Consider the following 16,271-nt stretch of genomic DNA (forward strand, 5'->3'; position numbering starts at 1 on the left):
TATCTCTACTGTTAATGGAAATTTTCTTCTATCTAGGAGTAGCTTAGATGGAAGAGAGGCAATCTTGTGAACAAATCTCAGTAACTAGTCAAGAAGTAGCTTCATCAGGTATCTGGTAAAGGCTTGCTTTTACTCTGTGGATTAGCAATTTTTTTATTGATTACCTAACAAGTGTGTGGTTGTTTAGGGGATATGTATGAAAATAAGCATTAACAGTGAGGGAAAAGTCTCTTACGAGAAACTAACTTTATATATGTTACTACTTAGTAAGAAGTGGAAGATTTTTCACCTATTTTCATATCCACTCTTGAATGCCCTATTTAATCCACATATACTGCTGTTCACTGCCCTGCTGTCTTATGCCATCTGCCAGTACTGTCTGAAAAATTACTAAAGTGAAAAGTCAAAGCCTTTGATAGCTGGAATGTTGGAATTGGTAACATCACTTATGGTTTTAGTTTGGTAACTGTCTTTCTGTATTGTAATGCTTACAGCAAAAATGGGCAATTTGGAGGTGCTTAAGGTAATTTTGCCACTGCCTTTTAGTATCTTATTGCGGGTTAGTATTTCTACTGTTAGGTTGACTTCGTAGTTACTTAGAAAACTAATGACTGAAGAAGGAAATGAAGGCGCTGATTATCTTTGAAAGTTTCTGAGTGAAGATTCAAACGAGGAGGAAAAAAGCCACAAAAGCTGTCTCCCAGTGTTAGGTTAATTTTTATTCTTGTGTGACCAGGCTTAGGAACATGTGTGGCTGCAATCATGCCTCTCCTCTCCCACTTCTTTATTTTTAAAAACAGCTGTGTCACTGCAAATCCCTGCCATCTGCCCACCATCTTCTGTAAAGCCATACGGACAATCTCCACTTGTACCTTTTAGTACCTATTTTTCCTCACTTGTCTGCGATTGTACAGATCTGATTTAGAGAAACCAAATGCTGTAATATTATGCTGCTCAAAAGCTTTTCTATTATGCAGAAAGTTAAAAGCATCAGTTACTCTCTGGCTAGCACAGCTGCAGGTTATACATGGGCTTGAAAAAGAGATGTGATTTTGAGAACCGGTTTAGAGAGCCTTATTTGTGTCTGCTTCCTCTTACTGGCAGCACGGCTTTCATCTCTGACCTTCTATTAAGGCTGATGTGAGAGCTAAGCTTTTCTTCCATTTTAGCTGTTTCAACAGCAAATTGAAAGTGCATATTGCAAACAGGGTGCAGAGAAGCAGAGGGACATTCAGAACAAGCGGTTTTTCTTAGGGACCTGGTCAGCTAAAGAAAGAAAAAAAAAAAAAGGTCAGAGCAAAGGATTGTTTTTTTCCTTTTAATTTCAACATGAGCTTTCAGCTGTAAATGCTGGGATGATGTTACTGTTTGTTTTGCCAGAATATACTGATTCCATGTCTGTACATCTCAGTGCTTCTAAGCCATGACACACTAACACAAACTCTATCAAAGTAGAATCTGTTTTAGTCCTACTAAGATGTGACCATGCGTAAATGAGGTTTTGGCCTGTGATAATTTATAGATGGTGCATTTGAACAGTCTTGTATTTTGTTGATTTTGCCAAATGCAATAATTCAGCTGTGACACTAGGCATTAGAATGAACATAGTTCTTAATTAAGTGATTGCAGGTGATAAATATAATTCGTAGTCATATTTTAGACTCCTTAGCCCTCTTGTTTAAGCACGACTGAGACATGAAACATTTCCTAGCCCACAGCATTCATTGCCTGCAAAAGTTCTTTAATGAATTGCACAGTTTTAGCTCTTTGCTGACTACTCTGATGCAGAATCTGTCACCTGAAGGCTTTTATTCTTTTGCATTTGCGAATTTCCTTTGTATTGCTGCATTATTTCTCTGCACCCATGCTGGAAAATCAGTTCCCAGAACTCTCGTTCTGAGTAACCAGAATTCCTAAACAATATTTATTCTGTGTGACTAAAGTGGAAAGGCATCTTGTAGAACACCCATAGGAAACAAATGCATGGCATTAGCCTACATGGCCACTGAGTGTGTCTCTTCCTACGTCTCTTCCTGCCCACCTCTAGCTGCTGCTTTGTCCTGGTTGCAGGGTCACTCCACTCAGGTTGGCGTGCAGCGGCCCAGCTCAGACAGCGTGTGGAAGCTGAACAGAATGTCTTATTTCTATTTAGGTAAAGACTTTACCAGCTGGCTGAATGCCTTGTTTGCTGGTAATGCTGGGTGGAACAGCTACCATGGTCACACTGATACACACTTCCTTTATTTTTTTTCTTTCTCTTTTTTTTTTTTTTTAACCTGTTCTGTCAAAACCTGGCATTGATTCTAGCCACTTTTATAGATCTACTTCAGCGGATGAAATACTTTGAAGCATCTTCAGAATAAGCTATATTTAGATATATAACCTTTCAATAATTCTGATAGCTGCTTTGTTCTCTCATTATTTTAATCTAGTCACTTCAGTTACCTTATGATTTTAACTGCCTGGAGTTCGGTGCTGCCAGCATAGTACTCGCAACACGTTGCAGACAGCATTTAGAAGTTGTCACGGTCAAAATAAATAGTAATGTAAAACAGTTTTAATCCAATAACCTGGTGCCAGTTTTTCAGGGAGAATAACTTAAAACTTGAGCCGTCTTCCAGTGGGCTTGAGTGTGAGCATCTGCCACAGGTCTTTGGGTTTGGAATGTGTTGGAGTAGCAGGTCACAGCAGTTGGTTTGCTTTCTTTCGTAGCTGGATACATTATCAATGCTGATATGTATTGAGCTTGCAGCGCTATCAGTGTCTAATCATTTAATCTCCTTTTTCATTCTGAATAGAATGGGCAGGCTGCAATTACAGCTTTTTTCTTCTGGTACTACAGTCATCCATTTCAGCTATTATTGTTTTTGTTATTACTGCAAGGGAGTATCATAGCATTATACGCCATAAGGCCAAAATGCAGCACTGGAATGTGGTCACAATTTTCAACTGCTGTGGCTGTTGTAGCAGATATAAAATGTTATCTTGTCAAACGTGAGCTGTGTGTGTGTTCTGGTAGGCTCCGGAAAGGAGCTGTGGTGTGAGTAGCTGGCCCTTTGCTCTGTCACTGCGACATCTGTCAGGTGTAGTCCCTGGTGACTGGAAAAAGGGAAACTTCACTACCATTTTCAATAAAGGGAGCAAGGAAGACCCAGGGAACTACAGACCGGTGAGCCTCAAGACTGTGCCTGGGAAGACCATAGAGCAGATCCTTCTGAGAGCTATGTCAAGGCACAGATGAAACAAGGAAGTGATCCGAGACAGCCAGCTTGGCTTCACCAAGGGCAGATTGTGTCTGATCAATCTGTCAGCCTTCCACAGTAGGGTGATGGCACTGGTGGACAAACAAAGGGCTCCTGGTGTCATCTACCTGGACTTCTCCAAAGACATTGACATGGTAATGGTTTTAAAGTAAAAGAGGGGAGATTTAGGTTAGATGTTAGGATGTTTACTTAGGGGGTGGTGAGGCGCTGGCACAGGCTGCCCAGAGAACCTGTGGATACGCCATCCCTGGAGGCATTCAAGGCTGGGCTGGATGGGATACTGGGCAGCCTGATCTAGTGGCTGGCAACCCTGCCCATGGCATGAGGTTGCAACAGGATGGTCTTTAAGATCCCTTCCAATCTAAGACATTCTATGATCATGCTAACATCATGGGACTATGTCCATTTCTATTTTTCATGAGTTTTAAAGTGCTATACTACCATACTTTAGAAGTCAGAGCAATTGACAACTCAGTACTTCTTCCTGGACTGTAAAATTTCTGTTGCTATTGCTGCTGATAGTGAAAGGCAAAGCTGAGGTATTTAACAAGAAAAAGTATGCACACCAGAGTCAAGAAGTGCACGTGTTTAGCTGCAGTCATCCTGTGCACAAAGTAATAATGGTACCATAAAAATATATAAAGCACATTTAACAGTGATAGCATTTTAGAATTTCACTTTAGTTTATGAACTTTTGTTTTCTCTTTCACTCTTTCTTTTGGTCTTTCTCTCTTTCTCTTCTCTCTTTTTAAAGAAATAGTGTTAACAAGCAGCTTTTCTACTGTAACAGTAAACTGTGGAAAGATGTTCCTCTTTGCATCAGCATCTTGCATAGTGTGCAAATACAGATCCTCTCAGACTCTACTTAATACAGTGTTTGGATCACATTCACTAGTTAATGGACAAGAACACAGAATTATTGTAAGTCACATTTTATATTATGAATATGCATATATTTTGAGTGGAAATGCAAACCCTTAGCTACCAAAAGGCATATTCAGGGAGAAATGAAGTTACTTTTTAAAGCTTATAGTTTTTTCTACTAACAAGTATTTTTATGCTGTAAGTTGCCCATTAAGATCTTTCTGTTTTGGTACTTGGTTTTGATGTTTCCCATGCTGCATTTTGTTTCAGTCTAATACAAACCACACTCAATTGTTTGCAAAGGAAATGTACTTATCCTTTTTAATTGTTCTTGGTTTTTTGTTTGTTTGGTTGGTTTTTAATTTTCACAGTATATGGATGTCATCACCCCTGTTCTTCCAGAGAGAGTCGGTGCTCATGTGCAATCCTTTCTATTTTCCCTTGTGCAAGCAGAGCAGTTGAAGTGTTCGTGGGTTTTAAATTCTTTTAATATAAATTGCCACCAACAATGATTCTTAAGGTATAAACTGCAATTTTTTATCGTTAAAGTTTATTAAAATCACTGGTCTGTGAGATAAAGGAAAATACATAGGCAAAATGTTGTATTTCTTAAGATATTTACATGGACAAGTTGGAAATAAATATGCTTACAGAGGAGCAGAGAGTGATGAGCCTCAGGTTTATGTTTTCGATGTTGAGCAATTTCTGCAGACTTCTATGAACCAATCTCTGTTGATTCTGTTCAATGGAATATCTTTGATGTGAGCTGAGCACGAGATTGTTGTTTGTGTAGTTTTCTGCAGGAAAGAGCAAACTGTTTGACCCAAATTTATGGAGCTTCCTCTTTCTACAGGGATAGGATCACAATTAAGTAAAAAGGATAAATGGATTTGAGAGTATTCAAGAGTGTTCAGTGGGAATGAGATTATTATTTAGTGTTTAATCTTGAAATAATGATAGAGCATCTCATAGATCTGCTGCCAGCATCTGTGAGAGATGAGTATTCAAACTACTTTGTGATATTAGTCTGATGTTCCTTTTGCATTGTTGTAAACTTGTAGCTCTCTAGAGAAATGCAGGAGAGCATTAATATCTGTGATGATTGTTTTGATGTTTTCACATAAAAAAAATAGATTTATAACATGTTGAGTTATAGCTTTTCAACATCTTTTAAGTGGCTGGAAACTGAAGGTTGGTTATAGAAGCAGCCATTTCATATATTCTATTCTGGGGAACTGCTGTGTCAGCAGGCTTGCTTTTCTGTCTCTCAGGTGCAGTGTGAAAGAGTGCACAAAAAGGGCACTATGATGCTACAGTTATCTGTGACCATGAAGGTTTAAGCCAATGTAATGGTAGTAACCTTACAAGCAATGCTGTCTGCAAAAGGAATAAGAAACACTCTGAGATCAGAATATGTCATTTTGATAGATAGTAACACTTGTTTCCACTTTGAACAGGTGTGATTGTCTCACTGTGTCTTTCATTTCCTTAAAGAGGATAATGACAAAATTGAGCCCTCCTCCTCCCATTGACTGGCTTCCTCTGTCCCTTCTCCAGAGCATTCCCCTGCACCCCTGGCCTGCCTTCAGAAACTGCTCACCTGCTTTTGCATCCCACTCCTCCCATTTCTCTTGGTACATCAATTTTACCTGTTCTTGTATCTCGTTTTGTTCCCTGCTATCTCTGGTCCTCTCCCGCCCCCCTGCCCTACCACTGTGTATTAGAAGCACACAGCAAACAGGAAAAAAATCTCACTTTTGATCCATCTGCTGCTTTCTGTAAAATATATAGAAAACTGCCACAGGATGTCCCCAGCATATTACGAATATACTACCAACATGTTAATGTATGTATGCACTTAAATATTTATGGAAGTAGCCTTTTGTTATCAGAGCTTATATTAATACATTTTTATCTGCTTTGTTCTCTGGAAACTTTCATTATGCTTAATGAATCTCTAGTCTTTCTGAGCAGTCATGAGCATGAGAGACTGGCAGCAACACAGTGAGGATTTATTTCCCTGTCTTGATCTTAAAATGAGAAGTTTTGGTGAAAGGATTATATGAAGAAAGGCCATCTGAGGGTGCTCTTCAGCAATGCAGCAAAGGCAAGTTAATGACGTGTCTGAGGAGAAGAGGCTTCCTGCAGAAGCCAGGCTCTGAGTTCCCCTGCATTTCTCCTGGCTCTTATCCACAGAGCAAATTTGGGAATTTACACTTCTCACTCACTGTGGAAAGGTCAGGTTTATGCTTTTTTAGAAAGGACTAATGCCTGAAATGTTTCTGAGACCTGCCTTGGACTGGACAGTTCCGGACACGGTATGTGGGATGACTCTGGAGGTGCTACACTTTGTGCTCTTGGAAGCTGCTGTGCCACTCAGTGTGCTTCCAGGCAGTGCTGGGCCAGTGTACTGCAAGCATCCTGTACAGCACAGTACATTACATTCTTCCAGTGAGAACTGGACATTCTTTGTCCATACATCACACAACTTTTATGTACGTTCCCAATATACTTAACTTAGACTAAAAGTATGTTTGGGTTTGTGGAAAATAGCAAATGGTTCTGATGTCCTTATACTTGTCCCTGCCTGGTAAATCCCAGGTAAGAGCCTGGATTGCCCAGTGATCACTTGTGTCTCAGCTTCTCATCATGCATATGCTTTAACCTGCCTATTCTGTGGTAGTCTGACTCCTGTAGAACAGATAGAGCAGTGGTGAGGTCCAGCCCAGCACATCTCAGCTCCTGATAATGTTGCAGAAGATGCATAAGGCCCTTAAAAGTTTTAAAAGTTTAATTTGGCATAAAATGTGGAGTTGCACAACGTCAGACATACACGTGCCTGGCTGCAGCCCCAATTTCCTCCTTTCACTGCATTTTGCTGTGCCTTGGTCACCCTTCCCCCATGAAGACCAATGATATGAATTAACCAAATTCCTCAGATTCTGCAGTGCTGACTAGGAGCACTGTGGAGGCTGGGACTCCTGCCATGCCACAGTCCTCCCAGGCACACTGCATGGGGACTGTCACACAGCTTTTGATGTACAAGGGCCAGCATTTCTTGACAGCTCTTTTTTTTCCTTTGTTCATTCAGCACCCTGATGAGATAAACTCCGTCCATCTTCAGCTTTTTGATGGCCCTCTGGGTGAATGGGATCTGGCAGTGTTTTGAGTAGAAGAGTACAAGGCTTTACTGTAGACTAGTTAGAAAATAAGTTGCAGGTAAAGTATCTCACCTGATATTTACGTGGAATTCAGAAGGTACACACATGCACTAAGTGTATATCAAGTTGGTTTTTGGCCAGGACTGATGTAATCCAGGCATAATGAGGGTAGCTCCCACTAAAAACAGTGGAAGTTTCAGAAATGCTTATTGCCAAGTTCATCAGTGTCTGGAATAATTAGAAATGTCTGCTGTGATGCAATGGCAGCAGTGAAATGCTCTGGGTGTACTGCAGATAAAGACTAATAATGTACAGCATTATGCACATTTTAGAGCAAGCATCACAGCTTGTAGTTTTAGGCAATGAAGATAGCACATTTCCAGCCTGAAATGTGATGATTTCCATATATGCAATAGATGCAGTCATAATTATTTTAAGCAAATGGTTGTTCTGAATATGTTATTAATTTAACCTAGTAGTACTTACTGTGACTTGGACATCTCATGCTGTACCTGTGTTATTCTTTCACATGATTAGCTTTACCTTTCCCTCAACCTTTATTTGTTCAATACCAAGATCTTCTAAGTCAGTCTTCTTCATTTCCCTAATTATCCTAACAGCACATCCTGGCAGCCTGTCCACTTTGAATAGATCTTTCCTGACTTGTTTGACAAGGTCTTATTGCTACATGTTATAAAGATAGTGAACTTATTCCTTTCTCTGCATCTTAGGATCCTGTATCTTCTTCCATTAAAGTCTGATATACATTGCCTGATATTTCTACTTCTTTCTCCTCCTTTGCTCTATCTTCATGCATTTATAAATTTCTTTTGGTCCTTAGGTTCATCACTTTACATTATTTACCTCGAAATTCCATCCTATTTCTCTTACTGCAGTTCTTCAAGATCATACAGGTCTTCCTATGTGATATTCCAGTTCTCTGCATCTGTAGTACCTTACAGTTTGTGCTGTCAGCAAATTTCATTAGCTCATTTACTTTCTATTTTTTGTGCCAAGGTCATTAATGAGAAGATTAAATAAGATTGTTCCCAGAGTGAATCCAGGAAACTGCTAATAATTCCCCTTTCTCCTGACAGAAGTCTTCTTCAAATGTTAGTCTTGATTTTCACTTTAATTAATCCTTTCCCATTTGATGTTACACAAACTGCATTCAGGAAGTCCAGCAAGATGAGATCTATCTCTATTTCATCTCTCTCTGTAAAGAACCAAATGAGTCTATCACCATTTATCAATGGGTAGAGATTTGTCTCCCATTTCTATATCCCTCTTTATCTTTTATTCTTTAAAAATGCATACTAAAATTTGGACCATTATTCAGCTCAGATTGTTGTTTTTTTTTTCCTGGTAGCTGCCTAGTTCATCTATTCCCTTTCTTGAATATATCTAAAACTTTATGCTAAGCAAGCAGTATCTCACTTTTATTGTTAACAAATTAAGCCCCAATATTTGGAACTTCATTCAGAGTAAAAATGTGTAAAAATTGGAACAAATCAGGCAATTTTCTATTATTCCATTAATAATTTTAAAACAATGTCTCAGAAATGTAGGAAAGGAGGGAAATACGAAACAACTATAAACTTTAGTGTATGCATTTACCAGTTCTATAAGTATCATTTAGCCAACCTTCAACTGTGGGGCATGCAGTTATCCTCCTGCAGACCCATACAGACCCATAACCTTGCAGCCAAACATGAACCAATTGCTGGCAGCACTTCTGACTAAGCTGATGTATTTTAGATTCAGATCCAGATGTGAACTGCAGGTGACCCAAGAGGAGGAGGTTTAGAGTTGCTAGAGCCCTAGAAGGGGACTGAAGCTGTATAGAGCGTACATATGTAGCTATATAGAAGTTGTATGGAATTAACAAGGAGCCTTAGTGAATGTAAGTGCCCTTATTTGCCTGAACTCATCCCAGAGATAACGTGTGACACACAGTCACACCTCAGGCAGCTGGGACGTTTTATGATTCGTGTGAAAGTCAGTGTAGAGCCCCTGTACCTTTAGGGCATTGCTGCAGAAACATCACAGAGGGAAGAGCATCACCTAATGAATCACCAATATGACAATATTTTCTCTGCTTTCCCATAGGCTTGTCCCATGGGTACTGTCTTGGTTTAACTCAATTCTGTTGTGGCTGCAAGCTTTGATACAGTCTTGCACCACTGCATCACACTGGGGTACTTTACAGAGCTGAAATTCATGCACATTCTAACATAAAGTAGTCGTGATTAAGTGGAATTCTTGATTGCATGTGGCTCAGAGCTGATTTTGTGATAGCATAACTAGAAGACAGGATTATTTACAGGCCAGAGCTAAGAAAGGCCAGTGCAGGCTGGAGGGTAATTGATTGCTAGCAGCTCTTTCTGGAGCTCCTCTGTCTTCAGTGCTCCACTTCAGACATTGTATGGAAATGTTAAATAAGAAATACACCAGAGAGGTTCTTTCTTATGGGATGTTGAAGGAAAAATTAAAACGAAAGCTCTCAGTCTTTGGTCAGTAATTGAGCCTTAGCCTGGTGCCTACCTTTGTCCTAAAGCACTGATTCTCTGGGTGGGGAAATTTCAAAGCACAAATTCCAAGAATAACATTGCCTTAAATGGTGGGAAATGAACTGCGTTGCAGGTTTGGTAAATCTGAAGGTTTTGTTCAGCCACTTAGTCATAGCTGCCCCCTCAAGTGAAAAATAACAAAAGGAATTTTTGGGGGAAGGTGACACTAAAGCAAAATAGAACAAAGTGAAACTGTATGAGTCCTTTAAGCTTTATAAAAAGATTTCTCATTGTACAGTATTAATCTCTAGTGCAAAAAAAATCACATATAGTAATATTGATGTAATCAGAAAACTGCAGTTGATTTTAATGGAAAAAACACTGATTTGCTCCAGCAGAAGAGCTGAGAGGAAGGAGGTGCATTCCTGACTGTCTCATTTATGTGTTTGAAATAAATCTAAAATACAACATTTATTATCTTCCTTTGTAGTTTCGTTGTGCAGGTTGCATATAGACAGACACTGAGCCCTCAGCTTTTTGAATGCACTCAGATATTGCACTGATGGAATAAATGTTGTTGCCCACATCACTCCATGTATCAGCAGGGCCTGGTCCTACATACCGTAGTTGCTGTGACAACTATGGGCAGATCTGAGCATGGCAATTGCCATGGCACAGGTTATGGTAAGTTACATCCCAAATTGATGTTCTATATTATTTGTTTTTGTGCATTGGAAAGGAAAAATGTTGCTTCCAGCAGGAGGACTAGAAGTATTTGCTGGGTTAGTTGTGTTGTGCAGCTCCCTGCTCCAGAGCCACCTATGCAGCCCAGTACTCCCTGTGGTCACCATGTAAAATTGTGAGTGATGCTGGCTTTCCTGCTCACCATCAGAGCAAAAATCTGTAAGTTGAAAGCTGTGGGTGTGGAAAAAGGAGTAATAAAAAAGTCAAAGCACTTATGCTTTCCTTCTTCCCTTCCTGCTATAAACAGTGAACAGCTGGGACAAAAAGCAGCCTCACTAAGTGCTCACTTTTCTGTCAAGACTTGATCCCACTCTTGCACATGAACAGTCCGAGCAGGTCTCTTTGTGACCATATGCAGTACAGATCAGTGTCTCAAACACCAAACACTTCCCCACATTGCAATGCAAGGCCTGTTGGAGCACAGTTACAAAACTGCCATTCTAATTTCGCTGAGGAAGATACTGCCTGTCCTGATATTACACTGTCTGTAAATTGACTGTGGGACTATTGCAATTGAATAAAGTGCTAATGGAGGTCTAAATGCTATCCCATTAACCCTCATTGCAGATTTTAGCTTAGTCTGGTCAACACCATCAAGCTATGCTGGCTAGAGGCTGACAAATGCTTTTGTTGCTTGAGTGCTTTCTGCAGGTCATGGTGAGGTGAGCTATCCTAGCTCAGTGTGCACTGCCACAGATTCTGCTTGTGCAAGAGCCTGTCCATCAGTGAACACCACCAGGCCTCTCTGAAGACCATAGCAGGACCTGCATGTATTTTAATTTGTTTTGCCTGAGCCGGAGGCTGGCCGAGTAGTTTAAGGGCAGGTTAAAAGGCTGGAGTTGCAATGTATTTTAGAGCCTCAGAAGTGGTACAGTAAGAATGAAGGGGAAAGGGTCCACTTCCTTGTCACAAGAACGTAGCCATTGGCACTTCCCTGGTGCTGTTTCATGGCACGTCCTGATCTGGGCCTCAGGACGCACATTTCTCCGAGTGTGTGCCTCCGCATGCTCAGGCAGTAATGGACTCAAGGCTGCTGGGGTAGTGGGAATGATTCACAAATCCAAAGGAAAACCAACCCTTTTCTGGTAGTCATCCTGAACACTCACTAGATTTAAGCTCAGTGCCAAATTAATCTGGCTGTTGATAACACCTGTTGGAACCACTGAAACCCTTCTACATTTCCAAAGCCAGAGAGACAGTGTGATGAGTCAGACAGAGCTGGCCTGTCTGGAAACAACGGGCAGCAGCTCAAGTGCAGCTGGTCACACTGTGAGAGTCTGTCCTTCAGTGCAGCCGCTGCACTCACCCTGCACACCCTGCTGCTTTGCACCATCAGTCGAGCCAAGCAGCCTCAGGGGATGTTAACTCACAAGCAAACAGCTGGAAGTAAAACTGCAGTGAAGCCCACCAGTGAGTGCTCTGTGCAGCAGCAGCGTAACCCATGCCTTTTATTGCAGTGGGCTGCCCAGCACAACTTAAAATTAACAAGCATCTGCATAGCTGTTTAGTCAGGAAAAGGGAATGCACAGGATGATATGCTTGCCCAGCCAATGTCTGTGTGTCCTGACTTTTTTTTCCTGAATAAACCTCAAGTCAGTCCTAAGGCCTGTGATGACAGCATATGAGAAGGAACACATTTGGATGCATTGTAGGTTTTTTTTTTTTTTTTTTTTGTCTAGACCTCTGGGCAAGCAAGCATTTGAGACTGTGGATGAAATACAGAATGCATTTTAAGGCAGCTGATCCCACGCACATGTGCTGTAAAAGGAGTGTCACAATGGATTCACCTGGAGATGGATCAGCTATGTTTCTGAGTCAGACATTGTAGCATTTGAAAAGCTGCCCCTTGCAATTAAACAGTGTCTCAGCTGACTGCTGTTTTAATGCTGGTTGATGGCACCTAGCAAACGTAACATTTTCTCTGGTAAAATATATATCAGAAAAAAACATTGTGGTGGATGTTTTTGTTTGCATTTTTTCCCCTTGGCTTAGCTTTGGTTGTTTTGAATGAGATCTCTTTGGTGAGACCAGCCAGATAAGGCTCCCCTGATACATGTAGAAAGACAAAAGGGCAGCAAAGTACTGCTAGGCAGGTTGAAGGTCACACCATTCTCCTGTGCTGCAAGTGATGCTCTAACACTACTGGTGTTGATAGGATGTGCTACGAGGTACCCCAGGTTTTCAGAGGACAACTCAGAAGTGTTCAGCTACGTGCCAGGCATCATAGGAGACAACAATGACAAGTGAGAAGGAGACCTGTGAGGAGTACATGAGGAGAACAGAGCTCTAAACAGAAGACTGAGAGGAAGAAAAGAGGCAGAAATGGAACGAGCTAGGACTGATTACAGAGAAGACCTGAAGGCCTGGGAGCAAGGGGAGACATGTCATTCTGTGATCAGCTGCAGCAAACAGACAGCTGCCTGCAGGCAAGGCTGGTGGAAACCAGGAATGGAAAGAGGTGTAACAAAGAGAAAGAAAGAAACAGGTTGAAATGGGAATAAGAGATTAAGAACAAAAAATGGTAAATGTTAAAAAAAAAGTAAAAAATACTTCACAAGGAAACAAACAAAGAAACAAAAAATTAGGAGAAAAGGAAACAAATTAAGGAGAAAAAATCAAAGAATAATGACCAATAATCACCAGAAATAGGTGCCTACTGAAGGCAGAAAGTGTCATGCAATCTATTCTAGCAAAACAAGCCTCACTGTGAAGTCCTTCCTGATACCCATTATTGTACCAGTGACAAGACACGACAAGAGCTGCTTTGTACACCCAGCCTGGTGCTGCCCTGCTGTGGCAGAGCTGGCCTTTGAGGAATGACATGCATGAGGTCACTGTTAGCTAATCTGCTTTTTATCCTTCTTGGTCACACTTTCATCAACAAGGCCTTAATTATACTGAGATTTTTCTGAATCTGTTTTACTATTCCCTAGCAAGAATTATCACTGCAAGCCCTGATGAAAGCACTCCTGTAAATGGCCCTCTGGTATTTTTACGTCAGACTCATCAACACCTGACATGAAAATAGTGGTAAAACTGTTTAGGAGAAGTCTCCCATGAAGTTTCTGTCATTGCAGTTACTCGCTAATAGGGTTAAGATTTTTTACTGTGGGGCTGACATCTCAAAGCAATCATCCTGCTGTCAGCAACCCAGGAATTAAAACTGGCAGCTCTGAAACTAAAAATCTAAGATGAAACATGGGAAGAGAATCTTTCTGGTTTCAACTGTGATGTCAACAAAAAGGCTTTTCTGTTTCTGCTATATTAATAATTTTATTTTATTTTATTTTATTATTTTATTTTATTTTACTATTTATTTTGCCAGTAATAGGAGCAAGTAAAACCTTCAGTCCAGATCAAAGGTGAGGCCAGAAATTCTGGCTTTCTCTTAAAGAAAGACATATTAAGACTTGAGAAAAATGAGAAAAAAAAAGAATTCTCTCAGAATATTCTCTGAAGTGTCCCATATTTCCATGTTTCAGCTGTTTTAAAATAAGGAAAAAGGACTAGAGTTTAGGGAAAAAGCTGAGTTCAATGGCGTCCAATCCAGATTAGGGAGATGAAACTCTGTTCAGTCTATGATTTTATTTGTAAACATTTCTATGCATTCCTGTGTGTCAGGGAATGAAAGAGCCTCTTCATGGTGACTCCTAGACCCTATAGGAGTTACAGATGATACAATCTAGTTGTGTATCCTTTTAAATGTATTCGTGTAGAAGAATGATTGCTTACAATCTGTTATAAAAGAGGGATAGTTAGGTTGGTTAGGTTAGTAACAGAATGCAATCCAGAGAAGAAAAACACCTTCAAAATGTTCAGGATTAGTGATTTTCACCTCTGTTTACTAGAAAATATATTCTTCCCCTTACAGCTTCTTAGTATTGGTTCATAGCATACCTGAAAAATGAAGCTTTAGGTAGTGCAAAATTTTTCATCAGTGTAGCTCTATACAGGCATTAAGTCATTCATGGCAGATAAGTACAAAGATGGAATGTGTCTACAGTGCCACACAAATGAACTTCAAAATTGGAAAAGAAAAAGGAATAGGAAACAAACAAACAAAAAAAGGATTCTTTTCTAGGAAAGAAGTGCAGAAGTGTGCTGAATTGGATTACAATGTATATGTATACATTTATTCAGCGTCTGTGGCACAAGGAGACCAGGATATTTAAAACTGCTCAGTGCACCTTTCCAGGATCCCTGCTGTCTGAAGAAATAAGTGCAAGGAGAACAGTTTCTCACACTTTCTGATATATGTCAGGTAGTGAAAATATCAATAAAAATATCAGAACCACTGCACTTGCATACATCAAACCCTTGCATTCATTGAATCACTCAATCATTATTTATATGGTACATATTGTACTGTGTGACATGATGCCAAGGAGTGAAAGGTCTTTATATTTCTGTAGTGATTCTCTGAGAAAAGCCTGATATTTAAATTATATGGCTTCTAGGTTTTCACGGACGTCATACTCAAAGGAAACTTGATAAACCCCTGCCAAAAAGCATTCCTAAAAATACGTATACAGCACCATCTACTGACTCTATGAGGCCTTACAGGTAACTATTTAAGCGCACCGAAGGCCTATGTTTCATAAAAGTGGTGTAGTTTCCTCGTTCTCCTAGAATGGTTCCCACTTTCTCCCTATGGCCCTGTTGAGTCAGAATAATGGTGATTCTTGATGCGAGAGTTTAACAGCTAAAATGATGCTAAATAAAATAGGGCAGTAGGGAGGAAAAACAAAGAAATAAAACCAGGAAAATTGAGATACAGAAGGAGTGGCTGAGTACAGACAATGCATGTCCTGGAGATGCTGTTAGTAAAGGAAATTATATCTTTCCTAAGAGACCCAAGACTTCACTCTTTTCTGGCTTCAGACTCCTGCATCCTCCTTTGGGCCAGATAAGCTGCTTATGAGTCAGTGCATCTCACCTACCATAACAGCTCCCTCTTCCTTTAGCCTGTGTCAATTTTTTCTTCTGGTTAGACAGGTTGAGTGGAGGCAGGGCCTGAATGAGATCAGAGCTGCTGTAAAGCTCCAATGAGTATGGAGAAGGAAGGGAGGAACGTGATGTTACCAAAGAGCTGTCAGATTGCCTCAGCTACACTGTAATTTCACTCTTCCTGGGCTATTTTTAGTTCATTGACCTGGTTTACTATTGTTGTGTAGACATACAGGAGAGTGTGCAAACAGGCAAGATGGAAATCCCCCAGGTAGGGTGAGCTGTTAGAGGAAACTTAACGTGATCCTACAGCCTCAGCAAAGGAGTATTGAACTGAGCCTTGACAGCAAAGCACTGAGAAGAGGTGGTGTTCTCCTCTAGCCTACTAGCCCAGTAACTAGGATGTCCCCATGGCAGACAGGAACTTGTATTCAGCTGTCAGTTCCAGTTCTGCTAAGGAGTCCAGCATCACTCACTTTTAACATGACGGACACTGGCCTTTTCAGACTGCACTCACATCTGTCCTGAGAGTCACAAATCTCCATACACATAGCAACTCCTCTCCTGCCAAGAGGATGCCACAGATCAGGCAGAGGAAAGGGGGACTGTGACCCAAAGAGCAAGCAGCAAGCATTCTGGTGTCAGCAGGGAGGAGCAGGGAGCACAATGTCATGGATAGGACTTCTGCTTAGCAGGTTTGGTGTAATTTTGTACATTAGTCTCTGTATTAGTGATGCTGCAAAGGCCTGTTTTTTTGTTTTTGTTTTTGTTTTTGTAGGTGC

Source organism: Cyrtonyx montezumae, unplaced genomic scaffold (assembly GCF_038088225.1).
Source record: "Cyrtonyx montezumae isolate F1298 unplaced genomic scaffold, pur_monq_1.0 scaffold_10, whole genome shotgun sequence".
Lineage (NCBI taxonomy): Eukaryota > Metazoa > Chordata > Aves > Galliformes > Odontophoridae > Cyrtonyx > Cyrtonyx montezumae.